A 20157-nucleotide genomic window follows, 5' to 3' on the forward strand; every position below is an offset into this window, starting at 1 on the left:
TAACATCTGGGCTAAGTGGGCACAGCGGAGAACACCATAAAGAAGGGACACACTTTGCAGATACCCGGGATCCAGTTATCCGACCAGATTTACTCAGCAGTTAACTCTGATAGGCCCTGGGGACCAGGCTACTATATCCTAGTATCACCGCTAACTTACCCTGTGGCAGGCCCTGTGTGCAGGCAACGATGCTCTTGCCATCCCTGCTGGGCGCAGGGGGAGCCTGAAGCACTGAGAGGCTTAGGGACTTGTCTAAAGTCACATGGCCAGTGAGAGGCGGGGGGATTTGAGCCCGGGCAGTGTGGGGCGGGGTCCGGGTTCTCTCGGTGTGTCGTGGGTGCCCGTGGCTTTGTGCAGGGACGGACTGTGCATCAGGGCAGGACGGCGGGGCACGGGGGCAGGCGCGTTACACGGGGCCATGGGAGCCCCAAGATCAATGCCCCCTTGAAAGAAAAGTAGCCGGGTAGAGAGATGGTGTAGGCGGAGGGTGGAGGGCAAACCAGGCAGGGGGAGAAGGTGGCGATGATGAAGCGAGTGGGGTGCGCCGTCGGCAGCGGGCTAGAAGAGGTCATGGCGATTTACTCCATTTCCGGTTGAAATGCTGGTCTTCAGAATAATTACTGCATGTGGGCGGCGTGTCATCGACAATGCGGGTACCGAGTGATGTGAATCCCAGCCCCGCCGCTTGCCGGCTGTGTGACCCCTCTGAGCTTCTGATTTGTTTTTCCCCCCGTATCGTGGGCCCTACACCAAGCCTGGTTGAGAGGAGTGGGAGTTTCCACTCAGGAGGCACCTGGCACCTCTTGGCAGTGGCCTGTTCTCCCCTGGACTGTCCTGGCCGTGGCCCTTACCGGCTCTGTGGCCTCCTCTGCACCCGGCTGGGAGTCTGCTCTGCGGATGAGCCCCCTTGCATGTCAGGGTCCATAGTGCCCTCTTCCTTGGGTCCAGAGCCAGACCCTTGTCCTGCCTTTAAACAGGTCCCCAGGGGATCAGCCAGGTCCTCAAGGTGGGAGAGGGGCCCAAGTCCCCCTCATTGCCACGTCACTGACAGTCACATTGCCATCAGTGCCTTTTCTCTGCAATTCCCTCACTCAGAGACCGGGGAGGAGAATTTTGCTGCATTTAAAAGCCCCAGGATGGGGGCTTCCCTGGTGGTGCAGTGGTTAAGGATCTGCCTGCCAATGCAGGGAACACTCCAGGAAGAGCCCACATGCCGCGGAGCAACTAAGCCTGTGCGCCACAACTACTGAGCCTGTGCTCTAGAACCCACGAGCTGCAACTACTGAGCCTGCATGCCACACCTACTGAAGCCCGCGCACCTAGAGCCTGTGCTCTGCAACAAGAGAAGCCACCACAATAAGAAGCCCGCGCACGGCAACAAAGAGTAGCCCCCGCTCGCCGCAACTAGAGAAAGCCCACGCACAGCAACAAAGACCCAACGCAGCCAAAAATAAATAAATAAATAAATAAATTTATTTAAAAAAAAAAAAGCCCCAGGATGGACCTCAGGCTGCTGACGGAGTTCCTCTCCGTGTGCTAGACCAGTGGTTGTCTGATATTTTCCTCTTTTCACTTATGTGTGTTCCCCAGTTTCTCTACAAACAATATGTTGAGTTTTTACTAATAAGAAAAGCAAAGGTTTTGAAGAATGAGCTTCCAACATTTTGCCTGATGCATGGGAGGCATTCTTCAGGGCCCCGCCCCCAGTCCTGCCTTCCCACAGAAACATCCACCCCACTAGATCATCTGTCTCCATTTTAACCCACCACTGTAGATGAAAATGGAACGTATTAAAACTCATGAATAATTCACATTACAAAAGGAGTATCGGCTTTACAACGTCTGCTTTCAGAGTTCATTGTCTGACAAAGGCTGCCTAGAAAACCTAAAATGTTAGCCAGCCAGAGAGTGGAGCTACCCATTCTGTGCAGTTGTCGGCAGGTCATTCTCTCCTGGGCCTGTTTCTTCACCCAAAAAAAATACAGGGTTAGATTTGGCTGCCTGTTCTGATCGATGGTTTGTGCCTGCCTAGGTAAGGAGAGGGGCCAAGTCTGGGCTTGGTGGAATGGCGTGCTGGGTTTGATTAGCAATGTCTGCTGTGATGCTGGTTGGGGGTATTTAACATGAGTGAAGGATTTACTGTCCCAGGACTAGATTATCTCAGGAATCTCTCTCTCTCTTTTTTTTTTGCCACTCTGTGTGGCATGCATGATCTTACCCACTGGACCGCCAGGGAATTCCCATCTCAGAAATCTCTTTGACAGTCTGTGTATCTATGAGCCGTACCCAGGGCCAGCCACATAATTGGTAGAGTCCAGTGCAAAACAAAAACTGGGTTCTGGCTGAGAGTGGGGACATCAGTCTCCTTCCCAGGAGCTCGCTGCCCCAGGCCCTCAGACAGGAGTTCCCTCTAGGCCAGGATGGGGCCAGGGCCATGCTTCATGCTGGCTGCGGGCCACTCCTTCTGTGCCTGCAGATGCCCAGGTCCCCAGCGTCCCAGCTGCAGACCTGTAATGCCTCTCCCCCTGTTCTCTCTCTGCTCTTGGGCCCAATGCCGTCTTGTCTTTGGCACCCACCTCCCTGACTGTAAACCTTCCTCCATTAGCCCCCTGGTGACTGTTCTAGAACCATCAACTTTGGCAGCTCCATGAGGAAGCTGGCCTCAGTGCCTGTGACCTAAAGGAGGCAAGAGGAGGCTTTCAAAACTGCTGCCTCCCAGGAGCGGGGGCGGGGGGAGGGGAAGCCTGCCAAGACTTGGCTGTCAGGTGGGCCTCACTTGCCCGCTCTCCCTCCCTCCCAGCACATCTTGATTGGGCATCTGCTATGTGCCAGACACGGTTCTAGGTGCTGGGAACACAAGGTGGGCCAGACAGACGAGCTCCCACTCCTCTGGAGCTTCACATCCTAGTGGGGGATACAAGCTGTAAACAAGCACACAAATAATCAAAATCTGGATGTTAGAAGTGCCTGGAGGAAAATTAAGATGGCTTTAGGGAAGGAGGGGTGGGGGGAGGGGAATGTGGAAGCCAAAATATTGGACCCCAAATTAGTCCACATTCTAACTCCTGGAACCTGCAGATATGTGCCTTTCCATGACTAAAAGGCCTTTGCAGCTGTGACTAAGAGATTATCCTGGATTATCCGGGTGGGTCCAGCATAATCACAGGGGTCTCTCTAAGTGAGAGAGGGAGGTGAGAGGTCAGAGTCAGAGTGATGCAGGTTGAGAAGGACTTGACCAGCTGTTCCTGGCTTTGAAGCGGGAAGAAGACCACAAGCCAAGGAACATGCGTGGCCCTTAAATGCTGGAAAAGGAACATGGGTTTTCCCCTAGAACCTTCAGAAAGAATAGAGCCTTGATTTTGGCTCAGGGAGTCTCATTTCAGACTTTTGACCTCTAGAACTATGAGATAAACTTCTGTTGTTTTATGTCACCACGTTGGTGTTGATTTGTTACAGCAGCCAGGGAAAACTCATACAGGAAGCTCTTTGTGGTCAGGGGAAGGCTCTGAGGAGATGAGCAGTGAGCAGTAGCAGCTATGCAAAGATTTGAGTAAAAAATACTTTGGGCCTAGGAAACAGCGAGTGCAAAGGTCCTGGGGTAGGAGTCGTTTGTGGGTCGCTCTTCTGTCATGGCCAGCCGTCACATGGAGTGAGCTGGTCCTTTGATCAACATGAGAACTCTGACCTTTGCCCCACCAGGCCTCTGTCTTTGCTCATGTTTTTCCCTCTGCCCTGCATGCTCTTTCAGCCAGCGAATTCCTACGCATCCAAAGAGGCCCAACCCAATGTCTTCTGAGAAGCCCCTCCTGACACCACCCCTGTACAGACTAACAGTTTCCCCCTTTTCAGGCCTCGGCTCTCATCATCCTTATTCTGCTGCATCAGTCACTTGTTTATACATCTGTCCCCTCTGCTGGGCCATTCCCCAGGAGGAAAAGCTGTCTCTTTTTCTATCTTTAGCACTTGGTACAGTGCCTGGTGTGCAGGAGGTGAAACATTTGTTGAGTACCTGAGACCTCTGACCTGTGAACTGATTTTTCTGAAGCCTCCTGCTTACCCTCTCCAGCTCCCAACCTCTTGGATTAGCCTGAACTCACCAGCTTGTGGGCGTGGCAGCCTGAACACATTTTCCCCCGGAGACAGTGTCCTCCACCCTGTAATCAGGACAAAAAATGCCTTGAGCTTATCACAGGGCCTTATCAGCCAGGAACCCAGCAGGAAACTCACAGGGGAGAGTCTGCAGGGTTTGGTGAAGGGCTGTTTACAGGGGTGGGGCTGGGAGAAGGGCCCCAGCAAGGGAGGCGCAGCCCTCGGGGACTCACAGCAGAGATGGGGAGCTGTTACAGGCAAGGAGAAGGGTACAACTGTGGGAACCCCCCAAAGCCGTAGCCTGGCGAGGGGCCCCCGGCAGGAGCTGTGGGCCAAGGTGGGTGAATGCAGCCCTGGCTGAAACAACAACTGGGGAGGCCAGCATGAGAGCAGGGGGATGAATCATCGGACCCCTCTCCACCCCCATCTGGTCCTGCCAGCATCTCCCAGTGGTCAAACCCAGCAGGTGGCCAGAGGACAGGGGTGCCCAGAGCTGCAGGCTCAGAGGAGGGGTCCGCCTCCCAGATGGGGCATGAATTGGAGGGAGGGGTTAGGCAAATGGAAACTAAATGGCACAGGAACGTGCATCCTAATCCTCAACCCAGCACTTTAAAATAAGCATCCTTTTCTGCATGTTATGTTATTATAGAGCAAGAGTAACTTGCCCAAGATCGAGCTGCTGGGAAGGAACAGGCGAGGGAGGGAGCTGCAATGTGGATGCAGGTCTGTCTCCCGGGTCTTTCTGCTCGACCTGACCCTTCCAGCCAGTTGCCAATGGGCTTGGGTCCCTGAGCACCCACTGTGTGCAAGGTGCCTGCCGGACAAGCACCCCAGCCCACTTCCTTCCAGAGGCGTCCCGGGGTTCAGTCTCTTAGAGCCTAGCTTTCTTCATCCTTGCAACAATCGCACTTTGTGATTCTACGGTTGGTTGTGTGTTCTTGCTTCCCCAAGGCGAGCAGGGACCAGGCATCTTGCTCAACACTGTTGCCTCATCCAGTGCCGGGCGCATAATAGATGCTCAGTAAATACCTCTGGAAATATGAATGCATCCTACCCATTCATTGCAGGTCCTTCAGCAGGCAGGCTGAGCCTGCTGTCCTGGCTGCTTGGGGTGTAGTGGGAGGGTGTTGCCTGGGGCAACAGGGCAGCTCTTCAGGGCCAGACTTCTTGCCTCACCCTCCTCCTCCTCCCGCCCCTCCTCCTCGGCATCCCATTGGTCTGTTCTTAGTGGGGGTGTGGTCGGCCCACCCCCACCCCCAGCCAGGCGTGGGACTGGCACCCTCCCTGCTGGCATTCAACAAGCTTTGGCTGCAGCATTAGGTGAGAGACTAGTGGGAGGGATTTTTTCCTCTTCCTTTCTTTATGCTTCCGCCTTCCTTACCACTTGGAACCCCAGGGCTGGTTTCTGAGGAAATCAGGTTTGTCTGATAGCCCCGAGGAGGGAGGGAAGGAGCCGGGGCCCCATTCTCAGCCTCGCAGCCCGGGGATGTGTTGTCGCCACGGATTTCTTCTTCCATTTCACCAAGCAGCGAGGGCTTCCTGCGGGCAGTGCACCAGTATGGCTCTGCCCTTCCCCACTGGCATTGATGCAGAGCCAGTTCACAACTGTTCCTGGGCATGGTCCAGAGGGAACAGTGAAGACCAGAGCCTGGCGAACTTCCCAGGAGAGTTTCAAAAATATATATGTTCATTTGATTTGATTTAAAAATAAATTAGAGAAAGCTTTGAAAATAGGGGGGAAAAGAAAGAAAAGTACCTTCAAGCCCATTCACTCTGATATAATTATTGTCATTTTTATGGGTTTTTTTTTTTTCATTTTTAATCATTTCCCAAATACACTTTTATTTGTTCTCACGGCCATAAAAGGCTACGTGCAAAATTGCATTCTGCTCTGCGTCACTCACCGACTTCTTTTTCCTGGGACTTGGTTGCTTCCATCTGGTGATGTCTGATGGCTGGTTAGGTGAGCTGGGACTGAATTCGCCGTGGCCTTGGAGAGGCACAGACTCCGGGCCTCCTGTCCGCACTGCATCCTGTGCTCTCACAGGCCTGACCTCTCCGAGCCTTATCTTGCCCTCCCAAGCTTGTCTGTGCTAATCCTCGATTTTTCTCCTGCTCCCAGCAAATCCTGGCTCCTGGGAAAGCTGGTGTTTTTAGCAAGGTGGGAGATGAGGCAGCCTGGGAACCTGGAGAGCAGGTGAAGCCAGCAGCCCCCCTCGGCCCCCTGCGTGGGCAGAAGGGAAAAGCTGTTCTCAGGCTTTTGACCTGAAGCTACTTAAAGTCAAGGGCATCATCTCCTGGGAAGGAAAATCAATGTGTAAGACAGTAAGGCTTTCGCCCATAGCAAGCGGGGCAGGGAGTCCTGGGAGGGCAGGTCTCTCATTACTGGTCTTTGTTTGTGTTGTTGTTATTTAAACCATTCTAGGGGAGGTTATGGCATCTCTGGAGGCTTTTAAAAATAGCACAGTTTCTGGTTTTAAAAGTAGCACATGTCCACTGTATAAAATTTGGAAAATATCCAAAATATAAAGAAGAAAATAAAAATCATCTCAAATGGCACCACCCAGAAATGACTACAATTAATATTTCCTTACATTTGCTTCTCAGGCTTTTTTTTCCCGTAAATGTGTTGTTGGTTTGAGCATAAATGGGTTAACGCACAGTCACTTGGACCTGCATTCTGGTCCCAATGTCACCGCTTACAAGCCGAGTAATAATTGAACTAAAGACTTCCCTCCATGCCTCAATCCCTTTCTCTGTGAAATGGGCCTAAAGTCAGACCTCCCTCACGGGCTTGCAGTGAGGCTAAAGGACATGTTGGGCCCCAGCACAGCGCCAGGCACACAGTAAGCGTTCAATAAATGCTTGTCGTCGCCGTTAGCAATTTTGGTCAATCGTTTACACAATTTTGGACCCTGCTCTTTTTCATTTTGTATTAAGATCTCAGAATTTCCCTGTGTCTTAAAAGCTGAATAAACATCATTTCTGTGGCTGGTGAGAGTTCTCCCTATGACTTATTTAGCCACTGTTGACCATTCAGGTCTTCTCCAGCTTTTCACTGGTTTTGATACATCCCACTGTGATGAAGTTCCTTGTCCATTCATTCATTCTCCGGGTTTCTGATGATCTTTAGGACAGATACGGCCGTGCAAACATACTGGGTCACAGGCTACAAGAACGTCTTTCTGGGGCTCCCGATAACGCGAGACCACATTACTTTTCAGGAGGGTGATACCGCTTTACATTCCCTAGACGGCTTTGCTAGGACCAGTCTCCCTCCCCTCACCAGCATTCTGTGGGGTTTGATGTTTATTTGCACAAGTAACCATCCCCAACAATGCCTGTCACCAGGAGCCTCTGTGGAAGAGAGGCAGACACTCTGGCCAATAACATTTCCAGGGAGGATGCAGGTGTCCGTTTTTTGCTTTTTGTTTTTTTTCTGGCATCGGCAGTATGCAACCCCAGTTATTAGCTCCGAGAAGGCGAGAAGGGCAGGAGCTGAGGGGACAAGATGATGCAGATTGGCATGGACAGGGGAGGCATCTGTTTACAGAGCCATCGCTAGGCAGCTGGGCTCCCATTTAACGTGGCTGCAACAGGTGTTTTCCCGGGTTGCGAGCCAAGTCCCAGGCAGGCAGGAGGCGCCACGCCTCCCGCTCAGTGAGTGGATATTGTCATCAGTAACCAGGGACACGGAGGCGGCTCCGGTCCTGCTCCAGCCAGCTAAAGCCTTTCCCAAGGTGGTTTCTTTTTAAATTGTTCCTCTTCTTTTGGGTTGGAGCCTAGCACATAGCTAAGAGGCTCTTCATAATAATGACAACTACAGCGAATATTTCAGAGAGCTCCGCTCTTTCCAAGCATGTTTTCCTGTGATCCCCCCTGCAACCATATGGGATGCATGCCCCTGGTAATCCTAGTTTCTGGGCATCATTATTCCTGGACTGCTGAGACTTACTGGTCCTGTACCAAACACCACCCCCTGCCCCCCGCCCCCTGCCAATGAGCTCTTGGAATCTGAGCAATACAGACAAAACAAAACAAATATAAAATAAAATGACACCCATTTTACAGATGAGACTCAGAGAGGTTAGCTTGTGCAAGCTCACCCAGCTGAGAAGGGGCAGAGTCAGGATCTTACCAGCATCTGTTTGTCTCCAAGATCTGTGCTTCTAACCTCCACTATAACCTCCACTGTATACTCCCTTCATACAACTGGTGTTACTGGGGCCCCACTGGGTGGGGCTGGGAAATTCTGAGAATAGCAAAGCTGATCTGACATTCAGTACCTCACAGCATCTTAAGGAGGTGTGTGAGTTTCCTATGGCCGCTGTAACAGATTACCACACACTTCATGGTTGCAAAGAACACAACTTTATTATCTTACTCTTCTGGAGGTCAGAAGTCTGACGCGGTCTCACTGCCCAGGGACCAGCAGGGCTGCATTCCTTCTGGAGGCTCCAGGAGAAAATGTGTTTCCTTACCTTTCCTAGCTTCTAGAGGCCACCTGTGTTTCCTGGCTCTCCGCCCCTTCCTCCACCCTCAACGCCAGCAGTATCTAATCTTCTGTCTCTGACTCCGCTTCCATTAATGGCTTTCTCTTCTGTCTTCTGGGTCAGATCTCCTTCTGCCCCCTTATTATAAAGATTTGTGACGACATTGGGCCCATCCAGAGAATCCAGGAAAGTCTCCCCACCCCAGACCCCTGCATCAGAGACTCTGGGTGCGGGGCCGGGCAGTCTGTGTGATTTGGATGCGCGCCCAGGGTTGACAACCCCTGCACTCTGGGAATGGGGACACGCACAGACCCTTCTCTCCCTCTCTGAGTCACTGAAAAATACGCATCCGGCTGCTGCCTCCTGATGCAGCTGCCTCCCCAGAGATGCCGAGGTCCCAGACCTGTGCTGAGGAGGGCAGGCAGGTTGAGGCCGGCCCCGCACACCTGGCCCTCTGGCTTGTGTGATGCACTGGGCTTCGGTGGAGACTGACCACGGGGCTGGGTTAGGAGGTCACAGAGGCACTGCCAATCAGACAGAGGGTTTGTGGGCAGAGAGGGCTGGCGTGGGCAGACAGGTTTTTGTTTATTTGTATAGGTGCAGACATGATGCTCAGATCCACAGGATTATCCTGGTTTGCAAAGTCAGCCCATCAGAATTGCCTCTCACTCTTTCTGCAGATTCACAGGAGAGGAGTGTCCAAGGGGAGGTTCAAGGAGCCGGCTTAGGCGGGTACTGGGATTCTGGGAAAGGTGATGGAAGCAAAATGCAGCAACCCTGGGGGAACATGACCTGGGAGGCAGCTTAACGTATAGCCACTGGCCCTTTTTTTGGCTAGTTGCTCACGCTTCCTCCCAAATTATAGATGTGCCTTTTACGTTGCGTGTCTGTCTATCTGCAAAACCTCGTGCAGACTTTCTGTGGGTTCACATGGCAAGCGGAGGGTGATGAATGAAACCTCAGTGATCCCAAATGATCTGCCATGAGGTCTGGGCCTTTGAACTTGCTGTTCCCTCTGCTTGGAGGAAAGGGGTCCCCCGTCTCCAGACACTTCATCTTCACGTGTTTAACTCCTGGGTATTTTATTTTATTATTATTTTTTATTTGAAAATATAGCATTTTTATTTTGGAGGGTAACTTTTTTTTTTTTTAAACGAAAGTGCATAAAATTAAGCATTTTAAAGTGTACAGTTCGGTGGCATTTAGTATATTTACAGTGTTGTCCAACCATCACTGCTATCTAGTTTCAAAATATCTTCATCACCCTAAAAGGAGACCCTACACCCATTAGCAGTTAATCCCCACCCTCACCCCCAACTCCTGGCAACCACTAATCTGCTTTCTGTCTCTATGGATTTGCCTATTCTGGATATTTCATGTAAGTGGAATCATAAGATATGTGGCCTTTTGTGTCTGGCTTCTTTCATTTTGCATAATGTTGTCTGGGTTCGTCCCTGCTGTACTGTGTATCAGTGCTTCATCTGTTCTTATGGATGAATGATAGTCTACAGTATGGATATTACATCTCCCCTGCCCATTCTCCCATCTCACTATCTGGGACTTACTATTTTAAAGTAAATTTCAGACATGGTGCCATTTTATCCATAAATATTTTAGTATGTTTCTTTAAAAGATAAGGACTCTTTAAAAAAGCGTGGCCACAATATCATGGTCACACCTAAAACAATTCATGATAATTCCTTAATATCCTCAAGGAGCCAGAGGAAGCAGTTTTTCAGCCTGGCATTTGGCACGCAAGCTTACCTCGTCTCCTCTCCTCCTCCTCCCCCAGACCGAAGATCTCACATCGACTTTATCATGTGGTTCCACGTGGATCAATTGTCAGTGGCTGCCTGAGGGCGCAGTGCAGAAGTATTTTGAGGTCAAGTCTGGGATTGGTGGGAAAGTGCGTTGGTTGATTAGTGATGCCTGCCATGGGCACCAGTGGAGGATGTGGTAGCACCATAGACCCTTTACTTTAGCCACATATTTTAGAGAGTCTCTCTGCCTTTATTCCAGGAATCCAGGCACCTGTACATGCTCCCTGACATTCCACCCACCCTCCCACCCACCCAAGATCTTGCCCTGTTTAATACCCAGCTCAAAGTCCACTCTTCTGAAAACTTCCCAGGTCCTCCAGTCATAATTAATCTTTAACTCTGTTGGACTTTATGGGTCCTGTCCTATGTCTCCAGAGGAAGAAGCCATCTTCCACAATTTACTCAGTCTCCCCAGCACTGTATGAACAGCACAAAAAAAGCTAGAGTATTACCCAGAAGCCTCAGCATTCAGACGTGGGCCCTGCCTTCCTGGCTCAGATTCATATTCTGTCTCTCTCTCTCTCTCACACACACACACACACGCATGCACACACACACTCACACACACACACACACCTGAATTTCATACTCTCATTTCCTGGAGAGAATTCGATGACCTAAAGGAATGATTCTAATGGGTATAATTTCAGGCACCAGCTAAGGATAGGTGGTTTAGGGTTTAATTTTTCATCCTATTCAGAATCAAACTCTGAAAGCTGTGGCATCATGCAACAGAAAACAACCCTGGAGCTGAAGCCCCAAGAATTGCTCCCGCCCCGGCTCTGCTCTGCGACCTTGGGTGGGTTGCCCCCATCCCCTGGTCATCTGTGTCTTCCTGTGCATAAACGGGCATAGGCTCCATGATCAGTGATCCCCCTGCCAGTGGAGGACATCTGATGGCCCTCCACTCCGCCTCCGACAAAGAAGGGGCTAGTCCTGCTGAAGTGAGGGCTTTAAGCAAAAGAAGCAGGGAGGTGGTTAGAAATAGCCCGTCTTCCCTGTCAGCACCCTGTTCTGGCCTCTTATATGCCTGGCTGCCCCTGACCAGGAGGAACGTAAAAACTTCCAGGACTGAGGCAGGAAACGCCCTGGAAATCATGTCTCCTGACTCTGCCCCAGACCCCCAGGAGCCACTTCAGTGCCTACCTGCCCCTGCATACTGGACTCAGCTGCCCATTTAAGCCTGCCCCACCCCATTCCCCACTGCCTCAGGGTCAACTCTGAACAAATCATTGGGACTTTCCTCTGATCTGACCCTTCCCATCCCCAGCCCCTAGCTCCTCCTCTCGTCCAAGCCCCCATCACATGTGCCTGGACTGATACAGCTTCCTAACTGGCTTCTTGACCTGTACTTGCTTCCCGCCCCAGCGTCCTCTCCATAGGCTGCCAGAGTGATGTTCTGACAAATAAAGTCTGATTTGGCCATTCCCTATGGTTCTGTAGAAGTCCAAATCTTAGTGCAAGAAAAACCGTTGAAGATCTAGCACTTGGCTTCTGCCCATCCTCTGCCCCTGCAAGACCAAACTGCTCATGCTTTTTTCACATACTGTTCCCTGCACATTCTTTTCTCCAACAGCTGTGCCTGGTGAACTCTTATTCATCCTTCAGAACCCAATTCACATATTCTCATCTCATGCAGCTGATGCTCTGAAGAAAATTACTACCCATGACCAGGGACACGCAACCAAGTCCAGAAGGTGTGTCCCACAGCAGATAAGGGTGGAGCAGTTCTCTGGCAAATCGGGGGCTGGAGGAGCACACGCCTACCCACTTCCCTCTCTCCCTTCATCTGCCAGTGTTGGAGTAGCCCATCTCTGTGCAAGGAAACAGCGTGTTGTCACAAACGGGGGTTGGAAGTCAGAATTTCTAAAACTTGCTTCCAAATGTCCATACGTGGATAGAAAGATTTCAGCTAAGAATGACTTTGAATGGGTCCATCTTAATTTCAAGCCAAGATATGTTGTCATAGCAGATTACAAGAAATCTCAGAAGTATTTCCCAGTGATAGACTTCATTCTGGTTCTGCATAGTAGATTACTTGTGTGTGAGCATGAAATACCTGCCGCCTATTTCCCCTGGCCTGATGGAGCATCTCTGATCAGAGAGACCACTTCACATTTTCAAGACCGAGGGATTCGTGCATCCAAAGGTCTCCTGATGCTGGTAGTTTCAGACTGACCCAGAACACTGCCCGGGAAAGCGCTTATGTATCCTTTTAAAGCTTAGCCCCACGAGGCATCACCTCCTCTGGGAACCTTCCTTGATTTCCCCCAGTCAAGGGGGTGAGGAGCTTACCACTCCTGGAGATGGTCACTTGGGCTTATTCGCTTTTAGACCATGAGCTCCTGGAGGGCAGGGAGGATGTGTTTTCATCTTGTTCTTTCTTGTGTCTAACACGGTGCTGGGCACAGAGTTAGTGCTCAGGGTTTGTTGAATGAATAAGTAATCACTCGTTGATTGATTAGTCTGGATTTGGGGGAATCCCTGGCCCCAACCTGATTCTCTATGCTTTGCCCTCATCTCCCCATTTCATTTTTTCACTTCCTATTTCTCTTCTGCTCTTGACTAGCCTAACTAATCTCTAATCACTGCCCTGAATTGCTGTACCAAAGTGACTGCCACTTTCTATTTGAAACATCAGAAGGAAAGTTAGCGAGCTTACCAAGATTTCCATCAAAAGGAGTTTGGATCATCAAGAGATAAGCTTTGGCTTTCTAGAGCCTGCGTGACTTGGAATAGCTCTGTCCTGATGACCTGCCTAAACGCTGTTCTTTGAAATGATTCAAAGGGGTCACAGGTGGGACATGAACTTGCACCTAAGACTTTGGCTCCTGACTTGCTCACATCCCCAGAATGTAAATTAATCAGAAGTCTGACGTCTAAGTTTGATTCTTCTTCTTTTTTTTTTTTTTTTCTGCCCAGAGATGATCACTTTTAATATTTTATAATCTACCTTCTTTTCTAACTTATTTCATATTATATTGTTTACACCTCCAAGTGAATAAATATACATCTTTTCAACACCTCTAATGGTCACATAATATTCTTTTTTTTTTTTTTTTTTTTGGTTGCTAAATTTTATTACAAATACTTGATCAGTATTGAGATTTCATAAAATTTACAGTCGAAAAAGTAGTATCACATATGCAAATTGTTGCTAACATAAACATTTTCCAATAATTACATTGAGTATCAGTTTTTTAAATTTTAATTTTAAAATAATTGAAATTAATTAAATTAAAAATTCAGCTCCTTAGTCACATTAGCCACTTTCAAATACTCAGAAGCCTCATGTAGTTGGACATGCAACACTACATACTACAGGCAAAAATAAAATAATTTTACAAAATAATGTTGAATGAAAGAAGCAATGTGGAAAATAGTACATATAATATGATTCCACTTATATAAAGTTCAAGAAGAAGCAAGACTAAACTGTGTTGTTTATGGCTGATAGAGAAAAGGCAAAACTACATTTAAAAAGTAAGGAAATTATTATTATTTTTTTCACACACACACACTGTATTTTATTTTTACAAGAGATAAATAGACTGACACCAAGCATTGTACATGGATGACCACAACAAAAGCAACAATGATTGCAATTACCAAACATGAAACACACTCATACTATGTCATAATATTGACATTCAGTCCAGTAATCCTCCACTGTAACAGCTCCTTTACTTTGCAGTGAAAATTGATTTGTATATTCTTTGCCTCTGAGTCCTTGTGGGATTTTTTTTTTTTTTTAATTCAGACAGAAAGTCACAAAAATGATTCTTCTTTTTTGGCCTGGCCTAGGTCCCCACCTGTGAGATACTCTCGGTGGCCCAGGACTGGGGGAGAGGGGCACTTGGCAAAGGCTTCTTGGCACTAACTCCATTTTATTCTGAGAGCACCTTGAGAAGGCCTGTCCCAAATGCTAGCCTCTGGTTAAGGCCTTGATCAGTGGAGAAGATAGTGAAGGGTCCCAGCAGCAGGGGCCTCGACACTGTGACAAGCCCCTCCCGCCCCTTATGTCCCTGTATCCGTGACACCAGGAAGTACCAGTTCAGGACCCCAAGATAGATTCCCTCACCCACTTCTGCCTGCCAGGAGGGGATGATGAAATTGATACCCCCAAAACTTTTTTCTAGAGCTACTATATATTTCAATCCCTATTAATTAAAAAAAAAGTGATTATAGAATATTTCAAGCATTCACCAAAGTAGAAAGAATAAGACAGTGAACCTTTTCCCCTCTGCAGCTTCAGCAGTGATCGAACTGCTCGTGTGTCACCTGTGACCCCAGGCCTCCCCTCCCACCTGCCCTGGTTGTTTTGAAGCAAATCGCAGACCTCAGATCATTTTTGTCCACAGATATTTTAGTAGAGAACTCTGAAAGAGACTCAGAAATCCTTGGAGGGTTTAGATGGATCAGTGCCGCTCCTGCCCCACCAGCCGGCCCGGCCCCAGCGTGAGCTCCCCGGCCTCTGCTACACTACTTCCCTTCAGCTTCCGCCTGCCCTTCCACCTCCCCGAACAAGCGTCTTCTTGTTCCTGCCTTATTATTGCCTTTCCGTGGGATGTTTCTGTTCTAAACATCCCACAGGTGTCTGTGGTACTGAACTTGACACAGGGATATAGAGTGAATCTCACCGAAAAGATACGTACAACGTGCCTGACCTCTTTCAGAATCCACGCTCACCTGTGTGTGCGTGTGCATGTGATCATACAAATCTGCCACCCCGTCCCCTCAGGTCTCTACTCAAATGTCACCTCTTCAGTAAAGCTTCCTTTGCCAGGGTTTCTTGACCTCAGCCCTAGAGACATGGTGGGACGGATAATTCTGTGTCAGGAGGGGCTGTGCTGTGCATTGGAGGATGTTTCACAGCCTCCCTGGTCTCGGTCCGCCAGATGCCGGTAGCACCCTCTCCCCGGTGTGACAATCAAAAACGTGTCTAAGAATTGCCAAATGTCCCCTGCGGGCAAAATCGTGCCAGAATGAGTACTATCGACTTTAATTTTAATTGGGAGAAAGAAAATAGCACCGCTTTTCATCCATCCCCCCCTCCACCCACAATCTCCATCCCCCTTCCCCTTTCATGTTTCATTTTTCTCTTTGGCCCTTATGCCCAGCTAACAGACTAGACATTTTACGTATCTATCCTGTTGATCGTCAGCCTCTCCATATCAGACTTTCAAGTGTCACGCATCTGGGACTTTTATCTGCATCATTTGCAAGATATCCTCCTATGCTGTTTCCCCAGGGCCTAGACCAGTGCCTGACCCATAGGAGGGGTCAGTAATTGTTTGTTGAATGAACAAGTGATCGTTTTATAACAATACTGCGAGACACACACAGGAGGAAGAAGGCAGTCAGGGGCTCCCCCACAAGGAGCTGCAGGTTTGGAGACATCCTTCCACGGCAGCGTTCTGGGACCAGCTCCCTGGAGCTCAGGACACGCCTCCCTCCCAACCAGCGGCCAGGGCCATGTGCCCAGGTGTCCGGGAACCTGACAGGAAATGACGTCTGGCCACCGCTGCCGGGCAGAGACGCAGGCAGCTTCCTAGGGGGTATGTTTGCTGACTACATTATGGCATGATGACGGCTAATCACGGGTCCATGACTGCCAAGCGTGGGCAGGGGTGGCAATTAAAATACCGGCTGGTTTCATGGTCCTGGATGCCTTGAGAAGTTAGAAGGGCGTGGTTAGTGCAGTGTGGGTCTGATGGGGAGAAAACAAAGAAAACAGGCGTTTCCAAGCAGAGCAATGGAGAAAAAAGACCAGAGGAGGGAGAGAGGGCTATGGGTGTGCAGATCTGAGAGCTGAGCATTTCCAAGAGGAAACAAGCTGGAGCAAAAAAACAGGGGGGCAGAGGGACTTCCCTAGTGGTCCAGTGGTTAAGACTCTACACTCCCAATGCAGGGGGTGCGGGTTCAATCCCTGGTTGGAGAACTAAGATCCCGCATGCCACATGGCATGGCCAAAAAATAAAATAAAATTTAAAAATTTAAAAAGATAAACAGGGGGCAGGGACTGCACTGCAAATGCGGGGAAGAAAAAATATAATAATTGGGAAATAGAAGGATTGCAATAAAGGATGGGGTGAAACTGATCAGTAAGCCAGAGCCCTAGTCATGAACCCAAGAAGAGAACAAGGTAAAACTCTTCCTTATCTTTCTCTGCCATAAACGTGCCTAGAGAAAAGGAAGTAAAATAACTCTCAAACCACGTGGGTAAAGAATCTGTTCTCTATTTATCAACTGGAGTGGGTAAAGCGTTCAAAATTGGACAGCTGAGCTGAGTTCAGAGTGAGATTCTGAGTGCAGGCTTGGCCGGATGGAAGACGGTTCTGTAGGAGGCCTTTGCGAGGGGTTCCGAGGATGGCATGCGATCATTTTACTGTTGGGCCAGCTCTGGCAAACAGAAATTTGTAGCTGTTAGTATTGTTATTGACTAAGGTGTGTAGTCAGAGCGGAGACCAGGTAGGTGAGGGCAGAGGCGGTATTTATAGAACCACAGGTCAAATGCCCACTCACACTTACCCGCCCTGCCCCAGGCTAAGATAGTCAAGGTTATTAAATTCCCTAGACGTAGCAGTGAGTGTATGGGTGCACTAAGTGTATGATTGTTACCGATCCGTCCCAAACACCACTGAGCCTTTCGGGGCCTTTCCTGAACACACTCGTTGTTTTGGGAGTATTATTTATTTAGGTGTGAGCCAACCTCAATTGGGGTGCCAGGCCCAATCAGATGGCAGAGCTGGCCATGTGCAGCTCCCAGTTATAAAAGTGAACTATACTCCCATAAGCACTGCCACCTCCTCCTCCTTGCTGATAGGCACCAGGACCCGATGAGACACACGGATGAGGAAGCCTCCTGAGCAGGGGTGAGGGATGACTTCTCCCACGTGTGTGACCTCTGATGGGATGGGGTGGGGGGGATTCACTGGTGCAAATCACCCCAGAAATGTCCTCAGAGCAGACGCCCACACCATCCTCCCTGCACCTCTGGGCCTTCCGGACATCCTTGGTGGCTTTTCACCTGCTGTCCCTCTTTCTGGAACCTTCTCCCACCATTCTGCCAGCCTCTGCAGGGCCCAGTCCTTTAGAGTCTGCCAATTGGGATATTATATGTGCATTTGTTTATAAAGGGCTAAAATATTTCTGGAAGAAATCACACAAACCGCAACTAAATCATTTGCTTTGGGGGAGGGAAATTGGCTGGAGAGAGAGGGATGGGAGACTTCACTTTTATTATTTCATAATTCACTTTTATTATACTTTTTGAATTTTGAACCAGGCGACGGTTTATTCGAACTTACATTGTGAGGGAGGCTTTTCACAACCTCGGCCCCAATATTTTCCCTTCGGAGCACTAATGAGCAGCTTATAATTATTTTATGGATTCCTTTGATTTGGCCTTTCTTCTCTCCTCTAGAACTTGAACTCCACGCAGCCAGGGCCCAGGTCAACGTAGTTGTTTGGTATCTGGTACAGGCCTGGACACACAGCCTGACTTGATGGTTGGATAAATTAAGAAAGAATGAACTAACTCAGGACATGCGGCTGGTGTATTGTGGTACTGAACTTGAATCTATAGCCACCAAACTACCCACTTTAAACACTGCTCCGGATGTCAAGGAGCTCACGGTTGTCCATTGAGTTTACTGCTGAAATGCCCGAGATGCCAGGCCCCCCAGTACAGGACCTGGCACCTAGTAGGTGTGCAGGAGAGATCTGTTGAGTGTGTAAACGGACAACTTCATCTCCCCTCATTCTGAAGCGTTTTGGAGTCTCCCTCACCCATTCTGTTCCCAGGCCCCACTGAGGCTTGGGCGTTGTCTGTTACAGCAGTGAGCATGACTCTTATACCCCCTCATCCTCTCTTCCTACAGTGGCCTCCCCTGCCCTCGCCTCCCCAGCCAGCAGCCTCCCAGCAAACTTCTCCATCTCAGCCCCCCCTCTTCTTCACAGCCTGCTCTAGCCCCCTGCTCATCCTTCCTCTCTTTATTTTTCTACTGGCGGACTGAGTACCTCACTCTACCCAAGGACAATCCCTGATTTAACATTTTGACATTTTTCTTTCCACACTTTTCTCCATTCACCTATTTATATTTAAAAGAAGACAGGAGTTTTAAAAAACTTTTATTGGAGTGGAGTTGATTTACAATGTTGTGTTAGTTTCTGCTGTACGGCAAAGTGAATCAGTTATACATATGCATATATCCACTCTTTTTTAGATTCTTTTCCCATATAGGTCATTACAGAGTATTGAGAAGAGTTCCCTGTGCTGTACCATAGGTCCTTATTAGTTATTTATTTTTTATATACTAGTGTGTATATATCAATCCCAATCTCCCAATTTATCCCTCCCTCCCCCTCTTTCCCCCTTGGTGACCATAAGTTTGTTTTCTACATCTGTGACTCTATTTCTGTTTCGTAAATAAGTTCATTTGTACTGTTTCTTTTAGATTCCACATATAAGCGGTATCATATGATATTTGTCTTTCTCTGACTTACTTCACTCAGTATGACAATCTCTAGGTCCATCCATGGCATTATTTCATTCTTCTTATGGCTGAGTAATATTCCATTGTATGTATGTACCACATCTTCTTTATCCATTCTTCTGTCCATCACGTTTAGGTTGCGCCCATGTCCTGGCTATTGTAAATAGTGCTGCAATGAACATTGGGGTGCATGTATCTTTTCGAATTACGTTTTCTCTGTATGTACACCCAGGAGTGGGATTGCAGGATGATATGGTAGGTCTATTTTTAGTTTTTTAAGGAACCTCCATACTGTTCTCCATAGTGGCTGTATCAATTTACCTTCCCACCAACAGTGTAGGAAAGTTCCCTTTTCTCTACACCCTCTCCAGCACTTATTGTACGTAGACTTTTTGATGCCTGGTGTGAGGTGATACCTCTTTATAGTTTTGATTTGCATTTCTCTAATAATTAGTGACGTTGAGCATCTTTTCATGTGCTTTTTGGCCATCTGTGTGTCTTCTTTGGAGAAATGTCTATTTAGATCTCCCACCCATTTTTTGATTGGGTTGTTTGTTTTTTTCATATTGAGCTGCATGAGCTGTTTGTACATTTTGGAGATTAATCTTTTGTCAGTCTCTTTGTTTGCAGATATTTTTCTCCCATTCTGTGACTTTTTGTTTTGTTTATGGTTTCCTTTGCTGTGTAAAAGTTTTTAAGTTTAATTAGGTCCCATTTGTTTATTTTTGTTTTTATTTTCATTACTCTAGGAGGTGGATCAAAAAAGATCTTTCTGCAGTTTATGTCAGAGAGTGGTCTTCCTGTGTTTTCCTCTAAGAGTTCTATAGTGTCCAGTCTTACATTTAGGTCTTTAATCCATTTTGAGTTTACTTTCGTGTATGGTGTTAGGGAGTGTTCTAATTTCATTCTTTTACATGTAGCTGTATAGTTTTCCCAGCACCACTTATTGAAGAGACTGTCTTTTCTCCATTGTATGTTTTTGCCTCCTTTGTCATAGATTAGTTGACCATAGGTGTGTGGCTTTATCTCTGGGCTTTCTATCCTGTTCCATTGATCTATATTTCTGTTTTTGTGCCAGTACCATATTGTCTTGATTACTGTAGCTTTGTCCTATAGTCTGAAGTCAGGGAGCCTGGTTCTTCCAGCTCCATTTTTCTTTCTCAAGATTGCTTTGGCTATTCAGGGTAAAAGAAGACAGTATTAATGCCCATCAACAAAAGAGCAGATAAACAAATTGTGCACTAGTCACACAATGGA

The 20157-nt window shown here is 48.3% G+C and overlaps 1 protein-coding gene across 3 annotated transcripts in view; it reads left to right on the forward strand.

Annotated features, from left to right (window-relative positions):
- The window catches only part of CLMN (calmin), a 124293-nt gene that overhangs the window by 26989 nt on the left and 77147 nt on the right, over positions 1-20157 (forward strand). The window lies entirely within an intron of this gene.

Source organism: Balaenoptera borealis, assembly GCF_965194805.1.
Source record: "Balaenoptera borealis genome assembly, chromosome: 3".
NCBI lineage: Eukaryota > Metazoa > Chordata > Mammalia > Artiodactyla > Balaenopteridae > Balaenoptera > Balaenoptera borealis.